Source organism: Phyllostomus discolor, chromosome 9, assembly GCF_004126475.2.
Source record: "Phyllostomus discolor isolate MPI-MPIP mPhyDis1 chromosome 9, mPhyDis1.pri.v3, whole genome shotgun sequence".
Lineage (NCBI taxonomy): Eukaryota > Metazoa > Chordata > Mammalia > Chiroptera > Phyllostomidae > Phyllostomus > Phyllostomus discolor.
The window spans coordinates 12867976-12885564 of NC_040911.2; positions in this window are offsets into that span (position 1 = coordinate 12867976).

Here is a 17589-nt window from a genome sequence, read left to right on the forward strand (position 1 = left end):
TGAGTTTTGCTTTGCCTTTTAGGTCTCTCTCTGTGTCTCTGTTTCTCTGCCTCTGTCTGTGTCTCTGACTCTGTCTCTCTCTGAGGAAGGTTCATAAACATTATAGACAGACGGAGGCAATATAAACAGAAAAATTGTAAAACAGTTATTAAAATTGTAATTGCAGAAGAAAACTACTAGGATTATTTTCTCAGGTTATCATGTAGATTTTCAGACCACTTTTTAATGTGGTTGTTTTTATTTTAGGTGAGTTCATCGAAAGAATTAGTACAATGCCTGCAAGTTCCTAAAAGGATTAGTGTTCCCCACTACCATACAAGTAAGAAAAATTCCCAGAGGATTTCCAGTCATGTGTACGAGAGAAGACAGCACGTTTATATCATGTAAACCAGCCCCAGAATTGAAAAGACACATGGAAAGATCTGTATCGTGGCCACATTTCTCCTTAGAGCTACATTGTGGGGTTAATGTGCCCCATCTCAATGCCCACGGAGTAAAACACGTATTCCTTTGTTCCCTTTTTAAAGCAAGAGACAAACTGGCCTAACAGATATTGACCGCGACTTTTTCCCTGGGTGGACCTTTCTCCCCTTTTAGTCGTTGCTGCTAGTTGCTCATTTGGGCTTAGAACCAGGCAGGCTTTTCAGGTTCTCTTGAGCTTCTTGCCTCTCTTGCCACAATGAGTGACAAATGGGTGACCTGCTTCTCCCTCCATTTCCAAACACAAGCTTAACGTCAGCTAGGAGCCCTACTGACCCACTCTTGAGATGACGCTATTCCCTGCCACTCAGACACTCCTCAGGACCAAGTTTATTATTCTTCAGTGGCCTAGGTGATGGCAGTGACGTTGTCCCGTGGACTGATTGCTGTGCCCAGATGACCTGTTGAAGTTGGCTGCCTGATCCAACATACAGCCTAATTGAAGAGGACGAGGAACAGAATCCGTTCCCGTTTCACCCCAGTAACTATGCCAAATTCAACAGAGAGATCTCCATATGGTCGAGCACAAGTGAGGTAATGCGTACATTGTGCCATAATAAATGAAGTCTCATAGGTTGCAACAGCTCATAGTAGCTATCAGGAATCTTTCCTAGCAACTCATGGGAAACTGAGCAGCATGCCATCCATGGGAAAGCCATAAATAATTTTGCAACTCAGCCACCGGGGTTGGGGTGAGATGCTGTGCTGGCATTATTTACTCTAAACACTGACAGACACGTGAGCACGTGTGCCACTTTGTACGCAGGCTCCCCTGCAGGACGCAGGAGCATGGGAGGACTGGAGGTTTACCTGGGAAACATCTGAAAGCCCAAGGAGTTGGGAAGACTACAGTCTGGCTGTGTGCTGCTTAAAACTTCAGAGTAAGAGGATTTCTCAAGACTGCTGGCACTTATACTTCTCAGGAGATATTTAATGAGAAAGACAAAACAGAGTCCTTGTGGGGTATATTTGTATTGTTGCTTAAAGAACCCATTAGCCCTTTCTGTGGGGGGATTCTAGTTTCTACCCCATTGATATTCAGCTTGGCCATGTGACCTGGCCAGGGAAATGTGAATGAAAATGTCATGTGTCAAGTCTCAGCAGGAGCTTTAAGAGCCATCACATGATTCCTCTACGTTCTCTTTTGCTCCGCCATGAAGCCAGTCATATCCTAGGCAGGAGCTGCTCCATTGTCTGCGTCCTGGACTGAAGCCAGGTCGAGGAGAGACATAGCGAACCTATGATGGACAAGTAGCATGAGCAGACATCCCGTTATTATTGTAAGCCACGAGGATTTGAGGATAATTTATTCCTGCAGAACAATTTCTCTTAAGATAGCTGATATAGATCATAGCACCTGTTTAAGATAAAATGGACTATTTAATTCTAATTACTTTAGAACAGATGATGATAGGAAAATTGGTTTTCAATGATTCACGTATATGCTACTTTCTGCTACCATGGACCCTCTCTTCTACATGTGCACGACTCCCTGGGATGACCTGCAGCAATTGGCAACCAGCATGTGTCTGCCATTACTCTTGCATGTCAAACTATGATTGCGTCCTTTTCTCCTAGTTGTGTGACTTGTGATCAATGCCTCTAATATTTGCTTAGCAGACTTTCTCCCTCTTGGCTCCAGCAAAGAAAGGATTCGGGAACCTTATAGGGCACTTCAAGGTATGCTGATCTGTTAGCACATTGGCACATCGGGCACAGTGATAGAGTGGTCGAGTTGAGCTCATAATCTGTCATGCCCGAACGGGTCAAGTGAGTTGTCCCACATCCCTCTTGGAAGATGCAGGCCTGGGGAAATTGTGCTCAGGCCAAGGTTCCTGAAACTTAGATTGAGACCGAGGTGGGGCATATTTGGTTAGAGGTGCACGGTGGGTCAGGCCATGGTCTGTGGAGATGGAGTCAAGAAATCAGCACCTAACTGAACATACTGAACAGAGAGGTCAAATTTGGGCATGCAAAAGAAACTGGGGACCAGGGTTCAGAAGGAGGCCCGGAAAGGGCACTGAGAACATCTCTTTAACAATACCTGTGCTGGTTAGGATTCTTTGTTGCTAGCGTAGAGGGGAAGAATAATTTTCCCTCTACCACTCTGAGTTCTTAGCTGAGACCCCTATAACAGAAGACATATTAATGAGAGAAAAACAAACAAAAGTTTATTAGCATGTCTGTCTCAGGCATACATGGAAGATACCGAGGGAAAAAATGAATAACTCCCCAAGGTGACTTAGAACTCAGACTTAAATACCATCTAATAGTGAAAGGGAGGAGAGAGATTCGTTCTCTTTGGAGACAGCAAACGGCTTTTAGGAAAGATGAATGAGCCCGTAGAGGAGTGGAGGGGAGAAGGGATGATAGTGTGAGACAAAAGTGTAAGTGGGTTTGGTGTCCACTTCTAGTCCCCTCTCCTGGGATAAGACTCCACCTTCCCTGGTTGATGATACTCCTGGGGAGGAGATCTATGAGAACTGAGTTCCTTTGGAAGGATCTGTCTTTAGCAGATGAGACAAGACCAGAGAAAGTCTCTCCCTGCTCTTACTATTTTTCAAGTGCCTACAGCTTAAAACAGTGAATGTACCGAAGGGGCATATTTTGGGGATGGTGTGTCCTGCTAAGCTTCAATAGCCTCATAAAATGTGTGACTACCTTAAAAGGGATTTATTGAAAGGATAGCATTTCCTCCCAATAACTACCTTTTGGGCAGCTCCTAAAGAAGACAGGCCTTGCAAAGATAAGAGCAGCCCTGGGGATCTAAGGGGCGGGAGGTGATAGTCTTCAGCATGCCAGCACTGGGGTGAAGCAATTCCAGCAATAAGAATTAGTATTGTTGTCAGGCTCTCAATATCTAAATCCCAAAGATGGCCTAATATCCTGGCTGGTGGGCTGAGGAGGGCAGGGCATTTTGATGGGCAGTTTCACCAGCACTCTAGGCAATGGGAGAGAGGAAGTCCCAAGAAGGGAAGGCTGGGGGAGGGGGCCAGTGATCAGAAGACAAAGGGTAGGTCCTGGACTGACAGAACGACAACTGTCCACTTTATCTCCGAAGAGACTTTTCTTCTCTGGATTTCAAACTTAGACCTCCAGCATCCCCCCAAACCAAGCTGATCTTTACCACGATGGTATATTAGATAGAAACTCATAAGCTCCTACTCACTGGCCTGAGGAATGCTTGCGATTTCAGCGAGAAAAACATTTTAACTTAAAAATCATTTCATATTAGCAAAAATTGACTCTGCCTAAAAGTAAGGCCAATAAGGCATGGCAGGTGGCATTGCCCCGGGTTTTACCACGAGGCAATTTAATAAATCAGACCGATGACCTTAATGCAAACCTTTGAATGTTAATAAGGAAACAAAATTCTGGCTTCTAATCTTATTACCACTCCCAAATCATTCACCAAGCTGAGCATTTTAACTAGCCAAATAATTGTGACTGTGGCTCATTAGGGCTCTTGTCGTTGGAGTTGGAGACACCAAAGAAAAAAATGGTCCTTTTGAAGACTTGCTAATGATATTTAGCCGTTTAACACAATCTTCTGAATGTTATAAGTCTTAGGTGAAAGCTAAAGTAGTTTTCTATTTCTTATTACTGAACACTACAAAAATTATCCTACATATCCTAGATCAATTTATGCCAGCAAATCTAATTCTAGGTATAATTTGAATAGAGGATTTCTGAAAGAAACATAACTCTGGTAATGAAAGAGTCTATCCCAATGTTTAGTTTTTGATTATTGAAGAATATTTGGACTTTACATTATTTTATACTATTTTGTGCACTGCCACCAAAAAAATCTTAATGAGTTTTTAGTGCCATAGGCCTTTATTGTTTTTTATTTTGTACACACAGCCAATTTAATTTTCAGCATAGTAGAAAAAAATTTTTTTCACATTGCAAAGTGGGAAAACAGCTTGCTAGAATTGAATGCATGAACTTTTTCAAAAGGGAGTAGGTGCCTTGTTTTAATGTATTATAATGGAATATGGCAATAGTTTAATTAGTTCTGTATTTTTCTAGCAAATTATTTCATACTCACCATTCCTCATAGAGGTCACGTAAAATTTAAGCAGAAGTTAGAACACACACTGATAACCTTTGCCTTCTGTGCCCTTGCTAGTCACCTACTTTCTCCTCTATTGATTATCTTGCCAGCCTGCCAGCTCCCAGATGCTGTGTGCAAAAAATGAAGAAGCTGACAGCCAGACAGCAGGCAGGAAGGCGGAGGACAGGGGGTGTCCACAGAAATCCCACCCTTGTCCTTTACTAGTCGATTTAATTCCTCAGCACTACTCTCAGGGTGTTCAGTTTGAGCTTGGAGTGTTTCACTCACAGTGTGCTCAGAAGTACAGTCATAGGGAAAAGCTGATGCCCACCGGATAAACCCAAAGACTTCCCAAGTGGTCACTCTATCTTGTAAGTGCAAAGGAATAGGGGAGGGAGAGGGTCGAATCTCTGAAAAGTTGAAGGGTCACAGATTTTCACTACCTTCCCTTTCCACCCCACCTTCTTAGCCATTATGGTGTTTTTGTTTTTTTTTAAAGTAGCACATTTACCTGAGATTTGAGGGTCAAGCCAACCCCAGTTCAGCCACAGCTCTTTTTTGACGTGGGCCCATGGGAGGCATTGGGCAAATGGCCCAAGTCTCTCAACCTGGGTTTCCTGGTAGTGGAACTGTGAGAAGCAAGTGAAATAATAAGAGGTCTGTCTAGAAAAAGCCCAGGCATTGTTAATATAAGGAGAACGGTTTGTGCGACATCAATGTAACCTGCCAGCCAAGGAGAGCGGACTGGAATGTGCATGCACAGACAATGATGACTTCACTGTACTAGTCAGTGGGGGTGGTAGACTCTGTGGAGTGAGCATGTGTACTGTGTGGCTGTTGCATTCAAAATGACTGAGCGAGTAGAGCAATGAATCTATATGGAATTTTGCATTAAGCTTGAACATTCCTCCATGGAAACTATTAGGATGACTCAGAAGCTTTTGAAGACAATGCAATGAGGGCAGTGCAAATACAAGTGTGGCACAAATGCTTTAAAGATGGTTGAGAATCTGCTGAAAGTGATCCATGTTCTGGAAGGCCTGCAACAAGCAGAATGCATGTGGGCTGCAATCAACAAAGATCAGCGGCTGACTGTATGAGAACTAGAAGCGGATCTGAGGATTCCAAAAACTACTGGCTTTTCCCAAAACTAAAATCACCTTTGGAAGAGATTTCAGACCATCAATGAAATTCAGGAAAATACGGTGGGACAGCTGATGGCAATTCCACAAAGGATTTTGCAGAGTGGTTGCAAGAGTAGAAGAGACACTGGGAGAACTGTGTGACATCCCAGGGTGCCTGCCTTGAAGGGGACTGAGGCAACATTGTCCTGTGTACAATGTTGCTTGCATCTTGTATCTTCTTGTCTCTTCTTCTGTCTGTTTTTCATATGACATGGCTACTCACTTCCTGGACAGACCTCATCATATATTAGATGGTTTTGCTCTTTTGAAAGTGTTTCTTTTGCAGTTTTAAAATTAGCTACCATTTAATGAGAGCCTTTATGTCTCAGGCACGTTACACGTTCATATTCCAGATATACTCTAAAGAAGGCATCGTTATAAGAATTTAGTGTTGGGGACAGCACAGTTCGGAGAATTTGAATAATATGGAATTGTTGGACTCCAAATCAGAACCCTTTCTACTGGGAGATCATAATGATACAGAGCTAGTTTGTTCAAGTCCTATGAACCCATACAAAATTGGGGCTGTTCTACAGAAAAAGTGTTGAAATTCAATGTACCATAATGAGAGGAAAATCATGAGGGAGGTACATGTACCACCTTATTATATTATGAACTACATTTGAAGACTTCATTCAAATGGATCATGCTGCTTTTTTATACCTAATGCCGTTACTGTGTTCAACTGTGAGGCTAGATACATTTCATAATTAAATACATGATAATTTAATAGTAAAATTTGGGACTCCAAATGCAAATCATGAAAGTACATTGGAATCCCAGAAAATAAGATTGACTTTCAAAATTTCAGAAATATATCCTGTCTTCTTAGTAATAATTACTAGTTATTGTAATAATGTACAAATGGACTATTTACTACTTCTATCAGGAGTACTAATATTATTTTAGTATCACGTACATTCTAATGATGCATCTTGGTACCCTGGGAAGTTATTTAAGAGGGTACGTATAGTGGGAAGTCTGCTGGACTTGAACTTAGGAGATTCGGAGTCCAGTTTCTATTCTGCCAGGAACAATTTTCTGATTTTGGCAAATCACAACTTCTCCAGAGGTTTGTGTCCTTATTTGTAAAGGAGATCTGATCATTTCTAAGGTCCTTTCTAGCTCTGAGATTGTATGATCCACAATAGCTATGGATCATGGTTAGGAAGATCATGTGGCTGTTTTTCCAAATTGCATGGGTAAAAACTTGCCTAATTCTTAGCCATCAAAGACAAATATGAAGGGATTGCTGCCTTCATATTTCTTTGCTGCCTGTTTGCGAGAACTCCACTGTCTTTGGCTTCTACAACCTTTCACAGGGCCCAGGGCACAGCAGGAACTCTGTAAACGGTCACTGAGCGCGGCTGTTGCTGCTGCTACTGAACACGATACTAAAGACGATGATGGTCTTGATGTTGGTGATGGTGATGATGAGGGACAGGCACAGTTAGGCAAGGCGCAAGGAAGCCTAATGAGAATGTTTCCAGGCAGCTTCTTGCATGTCACACTTTTCCCCCTTATTTCCTCTAAGTTCATCTCCCTTGGCTAACAGGGATCCAGGGCTATAATAAAGCAATGGAAGCCATCCTGTGATTCCGTCCAGACTTCAGAAAGATAGGCATAAACTTGAATGTTGTATTGTTTTTCTGAAATCTGGCTCATTGGGTTGAAAGAAGTGAATGCCATGGGTTACACAGTATCATTCTGAATTATCTTTGTAAAAGATATTTTTATTTTGGCTTGTTTATTTGTTTTGTGGGTAGAATTGATTCCCTGTGAGTCATAATTCTTTGTAAAAAGACTCTTCTCAAAAAATTAGTTTTTATTCTTGGGAGACTTGTATTTGTTTCCTTCCCAGATGTTCTGTGTTTAGTACGAGAAGGCTGCAGGTGCAGCATGGCAGCAAATCCTCACCGTCCGTGTCAGGGTGGAGGCCCTGTCCATGCCAGAGGCCTGAATGAAACCCTCCCTGTTCTGCCGAAGTCCTTGTGTAATGTTCAGGACCCTGGGAAAGCGACATTTGGAGTTACACATTGAGGTCATATATCATTGGATTCCAGTGGACTGTGTTAAAGGGAAGTGCATCGGGCCAAAATTAATTAATTAAAAATAAGAAAACGAAACTTTGAACAGCATTTCTTTGGAAATCCTTACAAACACATGAATCAGGGAACCTGGACATCCTTTAGTCAAGTATGTTGGAAGCTCGTTCTAATGTGATTTGGACACGAAAAGAAGTATGACCTCACAAGACATCTGGGACAGGTAGGTAATACTTGGAATCCGTTATTTTCTCACCATTTCATGTTAGAAACTATGGCATTCATTTGGAGATTTGTGTTTAAATTATCCCTGTATATTTTTGGCTCCTCACCTCCCTAAAATTGTGTCTCTTCACACTGTTACTTCTCTTTCATTTGGGTCCCTCACTCCGTGAGTAGTTAATGGCTGCCTTGTATATATATAAATGAAAGAGGAAATCTCACCAGATTAGATTGAGATGCCAAGTTTGGAGTACCTTTTCATATTCCAAACAAATCAATGTAAGAATTAGAAAAAAGATTTCTTAACTCACTTAAACCTCACCCCATTTGTTCTTGTTTCCATTTATCAACTCCAGAAAATATTTGCCATGAGTCTTGTCATCTACTTGCTGCTGAATTGCCTCACCCAGTTACCTGTGGCAATGACTGTGAGCAGTCTCTGTGGCTTTGAAGTGAACTATATTTATAGTAAAAATTCCAATTTTTTGCATAATTGTCTTGTATTCATTGTCAGACCAACTTTTAATGTTCTCATAAGTATTAAGGCAGAGACATGGTATAACTTTTGATATTGCACTGTATTTTATTAGCAAGTCTTTACTCTCTCAAACCTTTTAAAAATAATAAGATAACCAGCCAACCAAATAAGATTGAGCCTCAAAACCAAGTCTCCTGAACTCCTAGTCCTGGGAAAGACTACTGCTTATTTAACATATTCATAGTAAGTATATTAAAGACACAAATTAGAAAACGTGCATTATGGCGACAATATCGTTTGGGGTACAAATTGTCTAATCTGTTGCCCCATAAATGCTAGCCTTCTATTCTGGCTAGGAAAAAGTCCCTACCTGTGTTCTCATTGATTCCTGTTTACTCACCAACACTGGTAGAATGCTTACTCCTTGTGTAAGTATTAGGTAACATGTTCAGTGAAACAGCATTTGCAAATTCTCCCTTATTCACAGGGTTCCCTCTCCATCCCTAATTGTTCAAAGTGATTACAAATGAAAATCATTGTAGCAGCCTTTTTCTATCCCTTAAAAGTGTTTAAACAAAAGAGGAGTCAACATTTATTGAAGATTTATGATGTGCCAGGCATTGTGATCTACAAGTATATCTCAATTAATTGTACTCCTTGAGTAAAGGAATCATGGGAGCAAACAGCAAATGCGATGCACAATTATTTAAATGCTCTTATTCCCAGCGGGCTCTCCTCTGCAGCACCTCAAAATAGCCACTAGATTTGAGATTCTTTTTCATTTACATTCTGTTGATGGTAAGTACAAAAGAAAACCTCAACTTGTAAACCAAAGGTTTTAGTAGTAAACCTAAATGTTAATAACAAACACACTTTCAAGGAAGAATCTCCGAAAAAGGATTTTCTCCTCAAAATAGGAAGAAAAAAAGTTTTGTACTCAGACACATTCAAGGTTGATCATTCTTATATGAAAGTCAAAGGGTTTTAAGTTAGAACCTGAAGCTGTTCGCATGATTGTGTCGTGTTTTCCAAATGGCTTTAGAGGAAACTCAGAGTTTCTCCGACAGCAACAATGTGGTCTGGACAGAGTCGTGAAGTTTTCCATGTAAATTAATCAAACCTATACGAAATAAATCTTTAGAAAGTATACTCAAGTTTAAGTAATTTTTTTGAACCAAGTGAAGAAGGTGAAGGGATTAAGGGGAAAAATGTAAAACCCGTGGGCAGACAGCAGTGGGGTGAGTACCAGGGGGGAAGGGAGTGAGAGGAGGAAGAAGAGGATGGGGGGGGTACATGACGATGGCGGAGACTTGACTTGGGTGTGAACATACAGTATCATATAGAGATGATGTATTGTGGAACTGTACACCTGAATCCTATATAATTTTATTAACCAATGGCACCCTCAATAAATTTAATAAAAAAGGGGGGAAAAAAAGAAAGAAAAACATCCACAGCAATTTTCCCCAAGTTCTCCATCCAGCTATGAGATTTTAAAATCACATTTGAAATTTTATAAAAGTTCTTGAAATTGGTTCATTGTCTCACCAAAAATCCTCTAAGCTTCCTTTAGCACAATTTTAGCCTTCTGTCTTCTTAAGCAGAATTCCACTCAATAAATGATCAAGTCAAGTTTACCACAGAAGTTGCTTTTTATAATGTGGGCTTCCAGGAAACTTATAGATTTCTGTTTTCACATTTTAAACTGATGCACATCGGGGGAGAATGCTTAACAAGATCCTCTGGCCCTACCTCATACTATAAACAAAAATTAACTCAAAATGAATCTTCTACTTAAAGGTAAGAGTGAAAACTTTAAAAAAAGAAAAAAATAAATTAATTGAAATTTGTCAAAATTTTTGCGCTTCAAAAGACACCATCAAGGAAGTGGAATGACAGCCCAGAGAATGGGGAAAAATTTTGCAAATCATGTGACTTATGAAGGACTTGTGTTCAGAACGCATGAAGAAGGCCTACCATTCAACAATTTTAAAAAATTGAATTTAAAACTGGGCCAAGAGTTTGAACAGACACATCTCCAAAGAACACAAACAAATGTCTAATAAACACATGAAAAGGTGCTCAACATCATTGGTCATTTGACTAGGGAAATGCAAATCAAAACCACAATGAGATACCATGCGATCCTACCATCCTACCGTTAGAAAGACAATAAGTGAGGCAATTGGTGAGGATGTGCAGAAACTGCAACCCTCACACATTGCTGATGGGAATGTAAAATGATGCAGGTGCTTTAAAAAAATAACCTGTCAGTTTCTTGAAATGTCAAGCATAGAGTTTCCATAGGACCCAGCAATTCCACTGCTAAGTATACATTCAAGAGAACTGAAAACGTATGCCCACAGAAAAATCTGTAGGTGAATGTTCACAGTAGCATTATTTATAATAGCCCAAAGTTGGGAACAAATGATCGTCAGTTGTGAGTTATAAACAAAATGTTATGGATCCCTAGAATGTAATATTTAGAAATAAAGCACAATGAAGTATGGATACTCACTAAACATGAATCAGTCTTGGACACATTATGCTAAATGAAAGAAGCTTGTCACAAAAGACTTCATACTAAATGATTCAGTTTCACTTATACAACATACCCAGCATAGACAAATCCATGTTCATAGAAAGTACATTAGTCATTTCCAGGAACTGACAGTAGGGGAGAAGGCAGAGCAATTGCTAAAGGCCTTGGGATGCCGAAGATGTTTTGAAATTATATAGAAGCAATAGCTGCACAGCATGGTAAACATACTAAAAACTACTGAATTACGTAGTTCAAGGGGATGAATTTTATAGTATATAAATTATATTTCAATACCGCTGTTATTTTAAAAAGACTCTCTCTTGAAATAAATAACTTCTTTCTATTGTGTACATTATGGAGGCGGGTGGGCTCACAGGTTTATACGAATAGGAGCTTTCTACACAATTACCTTGGAAGACAGTAAACTGGTTGATTCAGGGCAGAGGAGAGGTGCTTCATCAGTCGAGCCTGATGCATGGCATTAAAACCATCAACTCATGTGCCACGTGTTCATCTTATCATTGGTCGCCTTTGTACTGGAGAGACATCATCTGTATTTGAAAGTCTACAGAAAGCCTCTGTTCTTGCCATCTGCGGGGACGCTAGTGAATGCCTCTGGTGCTGCTGTTTCCAAATCGCCCCAAGAGAAGCCAAATCAGATAAAGGTCAACTTCAACGAGTCCACACTGGACAGAGTTCACCCCCGACTCAGCTTCAGCTCTCTTGGCACCACCTCACAATGCGGAACATTATACAGGCAGCCACGGCATTACAACGTGAGGCATGCAGTAAACCAAAGCAATGATTTAGCTAGTTTGAAAAGATACTTTTGATTATAATCATTCCAAGAAAATGGCTATTTTTATTTTAAATATTATTTTAGGCATTTGATAAAATACATGAAGCCTTGAGAGAAACAGAAAAAAACCTTTATCCAAGCCTATTGTTCTAAGTTTTTATCATTTTATATATACTGTCTCAAGAAGCTGCTATATACTCAGCCTTATGGAGTACAGAGATGCATTTGAATATGCGGCCTCTTTAATCGAGGAACTGAATACAGAGTTACAGCAGCAAGACTCCAGCATGTGAAACCATAGGATACAGTGTGAGTAGATGCTGCAATGACCAGTTTAATCCAAGTCTCTTTATAAACATTAGCCACTAGTAGGTAATGGAATAAATCAAGTCCTTCATTATCTATTAAGACATCATCCACTGAATAAGTCTCCACACTGTGGAGTTAGTGTGTGTGAGTTTTGGCTCATCAAAGTAGGGCTGTGAGTGTTGAAGGAAGCCGCAGGCTCTCTTAGGTCATCTAGATGAGTCAGGAATGCAGATGTATAGTAAAATTGGTTGGGTTATTAACACAAATGCACCCACCTTTCTGCTTAAGATCCTGTTGTTTGATCCAATGATGACATAAAGAACAAGTCCCAAAAGAACCAGACACATTTTCCAAGTCTCAACTCCACCACTCAAAGGAGAAGCAGTGTTCAAAGAGGAATACCCAATAAGGAAGAATCCTACTATTTCCCCAACACAGATATGTCAAATGCCCCCACTCCCTCCCGATGACTGCTGCTCAAATGTTCCCTTCTGAGCTAATTCCTTGAAAGTGCACATACGCGGCCAGTCTCCATGGCTCACACACACACACACACACACACACACACACACACACTTGGAACTGGAAAGCACACGGAAAAGATCTGAGGTCATAAAGCGCTAAAAATATGGAATGCTCACCCTTGCCCCAGAGCAAGTATTCTCTAGCACAAGTGCAGAAGGGATTATAAAAAGGAAAACAAGTAGCCAATCTTCCCATTAGAATCATCTGTTTTATGGATACCAAAAACCAGGATGATTGCCTTGTGCTCCGTACTTTCAGAGACGAAGGGGCTCCATTTATCTAGTCTTTTGTTTGTTCCGTAAGCATTTATCGAGTTTCTTCCCTGTGGCAGAGTCTATGCTACAAAATAGGGATGCAAAGATGAATAAGACAATAGCCTCAGGAGGTCCACAGACAAGCAAGAAACAGACAGACAAATAATAATTAGAGTGCATTGTCACGGGTCTCTAAGAAAGATATGTGTAAGTGGCTATGGGGACACAGTGTCTCACGCTACTGTGGGTTAGATATATCTTCCTAGAAGGAATAAGAAGGAAAACTGCTTTAATACAGTCTTGAAGGACAATTTGGAGATTTCCAGGTGGAACAAGGAGGGGAGGACACTCACGCCTGGAAGAGAAAACTGCACATCGTGTACATAAGCACGTGGGCAGCAAAGGGAATGAACAGGACCTAAAGCCGGCAGTGGGGGAAAGCACATGAGACTGAGAAGGCAAAAAAGGGTCACATTGGAAAGCATCTTGACTTTGTTCAAAGAATTAAAACTTTGCTTTGAAATCAATGAAGTAATGTTCAAATATTTTAAAGAGGAGAATGGCAAAATTAAGGGACTTTTCCCCTTTCATTTAATGTCATTTTGTTTTTAAAGTCTACCCTAATGACATGTGGGCTAGGTGAGTATTATATTGGAGGTGAGTGCAAATTAAGGCAAAAAGCATTATGAAGAAGATTCTGGGAACTAAGGGAAAGGGTAGTAAGAACAATAATAAGGCCACGGGAAATAAAATGGAAATAATTAGATGTGTTCAGAAGTTAGTTATGAGTGGGATCAACCAGGCAATGGAAGTAAAGAAGAGAGGAAGAAATTAAGAATAATTCTCAGGGTTTCCCTAAGAAAGAGAGTGGATAAAGGAAAAACATTTTGGGAGGAAAATAAACTCTAATTGTTGATATACTGCCTTTGAGGTATAAAGTAATTCATCAGAAACATAATTCTGAACTTCAGAAAAATGTTTCATTAGAAATATGCATTTAAGACTTGCTAGCATGTTTAAGATATCGGAATAAAGAATTGCAGGGGATGCTGGGACTAGATGAGCCCTAGCGAACACCAACTTGTCAGGGGAAGACAACAAGGGAGAAGCCAGCGGAGAGCCTGGAAACCTGTGGTCAGAGAGTTTGAACAGAGCAGGAGAGAGCGTTGAGTAGTGGTAAGAGAGTGGTGCCATCAAAATCAAGAGAATAGACTGCCAAGGAGCGTTACCTCCTCTTTTAGGGGGTAGGAAACACCGCCAGCTAAGGAGGTCATTAAAGTAGATGAGGAGGTAATGGAATGATTTTGTTGTTTGTTGGTTTGCTGTCTGAAGAGACTTTTGGGTTTATACAGGCAGGCAGGAAGGGGCCCAAGGAAGTGGGAGGGGTTGAAGACATTATGTAGTTGAGAAGAGAAGATGCACAAATCACACAGTCTTAAAGAGCAATACAAAAGCAAGTCACTACAATGGGTGCCACATGAACTGTGCAGCTGACGCAGAAGACGATGATGGCCTGCTGCGGTCAGATGAAGGTTCGGGAAGTCATGAAGCACAGGGAGCCCTGCCGAGGATGGATTCTGTCCCCTCCTCACTTCTGTCTCCAAAGTAAGTAGCTTAAGCTACAATCACACTTTGTCTTCCTTGGTTTGATCCCCGCTTCTTATTTATAATCATATTTACATGATAATAGTCATACCTATGAGGATGGCTTATTGTAAGGATGAAAGGATCGAAATCAAGTGGAAGTGTGGCAGTTAGTGTTTAAGGCCTGATGTTTTTATTGCCCAGCTTCCAGTCACCGTCCCTTCTGTAAACCAGTCAGATTCACAGCAAGACCACCATCGACCCTCCACTCTCCATGCCTATTTCTATGATGAACTGTATGTGCTGGGAAACATAGAGATGCTGTCTTCAAGGCTATTTCAAGAATTGTCCTTATAGCATGGTTCATCAGCTATTGAACTAGGTAGAATAAATACAAAAATTTTTTCTTACTTAGGTAGAATAAATACAAGAATTTTTCATCAGCCATTCAACTAGGTAGAATAAATATAAGCATTTTTTCTTGCCTAGGTAGAATAAATATAAGAGTTTTTTCTCGGCTGGCTGTCAGCTTGGTGAAGAACATCATAAATCACCTGGACAGCTACGGTGGCTGGGCCAGAGTTGTTCTGCCAAGGTGCAGAGTTAGAAATTTGTTTGTAGTTCACATAATACCATCTCATTTCTCCTCCTTGGGTTAAGTGTACCCAGATTTGCGAATGACACATTTATGCAATCAATGGAGAAGGGAGAGGAAGGTTATGTTGCAAGGCTACTCAATCCATTTCTGAATGTTGATGAGTCTTAGTAAGTTAATAGAATAGGAGGTTGCAATAAGATAAAACAGTCCCCATTACATAGTGTTGATACAACTATCAGTGATAGTAATTAATACTACATTACAGTTCTGATATTACATCACAGAGCATTTTTATATGTCACAATTCTTATAATTCTCATATCAAATATGCATTACGTACTTTTTCCTATGACACAAAAAATAGACACGGAGAATATCCAAGGTTCCATAACCAAGCAGTGGACATGGACTTGGACCTCAGCCTTCTAACTAAAGCCCACCTCTGCTCTTTGGACCACATCACAGTGAGTTCTTCCTTGCCAAGTATGTAGTAAAGACACTCTTCCCTGATGGTTGCTGCCAGAGTTTGTATGTTGGGCTCCTTAATGCATTCAAATACTAATGATAGCTCATGATAACTCAGAACTTTAGATGTACCAGGCTCGGCTCTAAGCTCTAAGATCTGTGTCGTAAGAATGATTACGATCCCCATATAAATGGCAATGACAAATCTGAAGCATTGAGAGAGGTTAAGGAACTTTCCCCAGTTTATATTCCTAGTAAGCGGTAGGGGTAGCGGATGGCCAGACCGGATACAAAATGCCTCGATGTGAATTATTTCTTTTAATTTTTACCATAAACCATACTACCACATTATTAGGTATTAACATCCTTCCATTTTTATAGATGTAAAAGATGGAATTTAGAGATATGTAATAGTGCCAGAATCAAGTCAGCTTAAAATAAAATTCCATGCACATGGAACTAATCATGGTACCCAAACAGGTAGCGTATGTAGTGTAAGTTGGACACGGGAGGCATTTCCACTTAATGAATGCCTTAGATCACTGAATCTCACAGAGTTACTTTCTCGAACATTTCTTAGAAATTTAATTTATTTTGGAAGCGATATTTCTGTAAAGTACAGTAATTCTTTGATTGTTAACACATGTGTATGGATTATTCTTGATTTATGAGTTAGTTTTATAAACTTCAGTTGCATTTTTAACACACGAGGCCCTTAATGATGTCTGGTCCTGCCTTTTGCTGCTATATCCTGGAAGTTCTTCTCTTCTTTCTAACTCTTGTCCACAGACTTCTAGCTGTTGTTCATAGTCTGCTATGGACTGGAAAATCAGTTGGGTATTTCAGAATCATTATCATAGCATAAATTGATGCCTAATAAAACTTTGGAACAGACACATAAATAGAATATTTCTTAAAAACCTATAATGAACAAGTAAAATTATAAACAAGATTCCTGCAAAAGAATAAAACTTTAAATGTTTCTACTAAAAGGAGGGAAAGTAAAGAAATCTAGATAGCAGAAATTGTTCATCCAGTTAACAGATATTTGTTGAATGCCTCCAAAGAGATACTCTTTTGATAGCAAACATACAAATAAAGTCAACCCCTGAAAGTGGATTTAATCTCATCATGAGAGGTATAGTATTCATATGGTAATAAAAGTAAAATTAAATGTTACTCTCCCCACCAAAGACACATATAATAAGATGTACCTTGGAAACTTGGAAAATTAAAGAAAAGTTGAGATATTTTAAGCAAAGACTAAGATAAAGGAAGTTGGGGAGAAACATCAATACTATTAGAGAAAGTAGAAAAGTCACTGAATAGGAACAATAGGGTAGCTTTCTACTGATGGCAATTTACAACTTACATAACATGTATAAGAGTTATAAACCATTCAATGTGGAGTAATACTATATCAGGAAGCATAAGTGAAACACAACTGCCTTCCATCCTCTTGCCCTTGGCACCATTTGGACACAGGGATGAGGGGAAATCTGCCTCCAGGCAAATCAGTGAGTGCAGGGACCTGCACTGAGAACTGGGGCCATGCCCCATGTGACTGGCGAAACCAAAGAACTACCACATCCATCGATCCCTTGAGTTAGGCATCCTGACTATCCCAATTTCACTTTAAGGAAGCAGCAGTACAATGAGTGCTGGCCCTTTTCCAAATAGGCTGCATAAAAGAACCGTCTTCAGGAAATCTAAACTACAGAGATGAACACACAGCCAAGAACCATCAAACATTTGGGAAAGGGCAAACGAAGATGTACTAAACACAACCCATAGAAAACTCACAAAGGAAGGAACAACGTTAATAGAACAATGTTAATAAGTCTGCACAAAACTTTGATACAATAAATATATGTATTATCCTCAGAAGGATGTAAAAAATTACTGAATTTATAAGAAAGAAGCATTTAGCTGTCATGGGAATTAGAACCTTGATTGTTGAAATTTAAGCTCAGTCCATGCACAGCATAGATTAAGGTATACTGCTGAAGAATTCATTAGAAAGCCAGGAAATTAAAATGAAGACTCC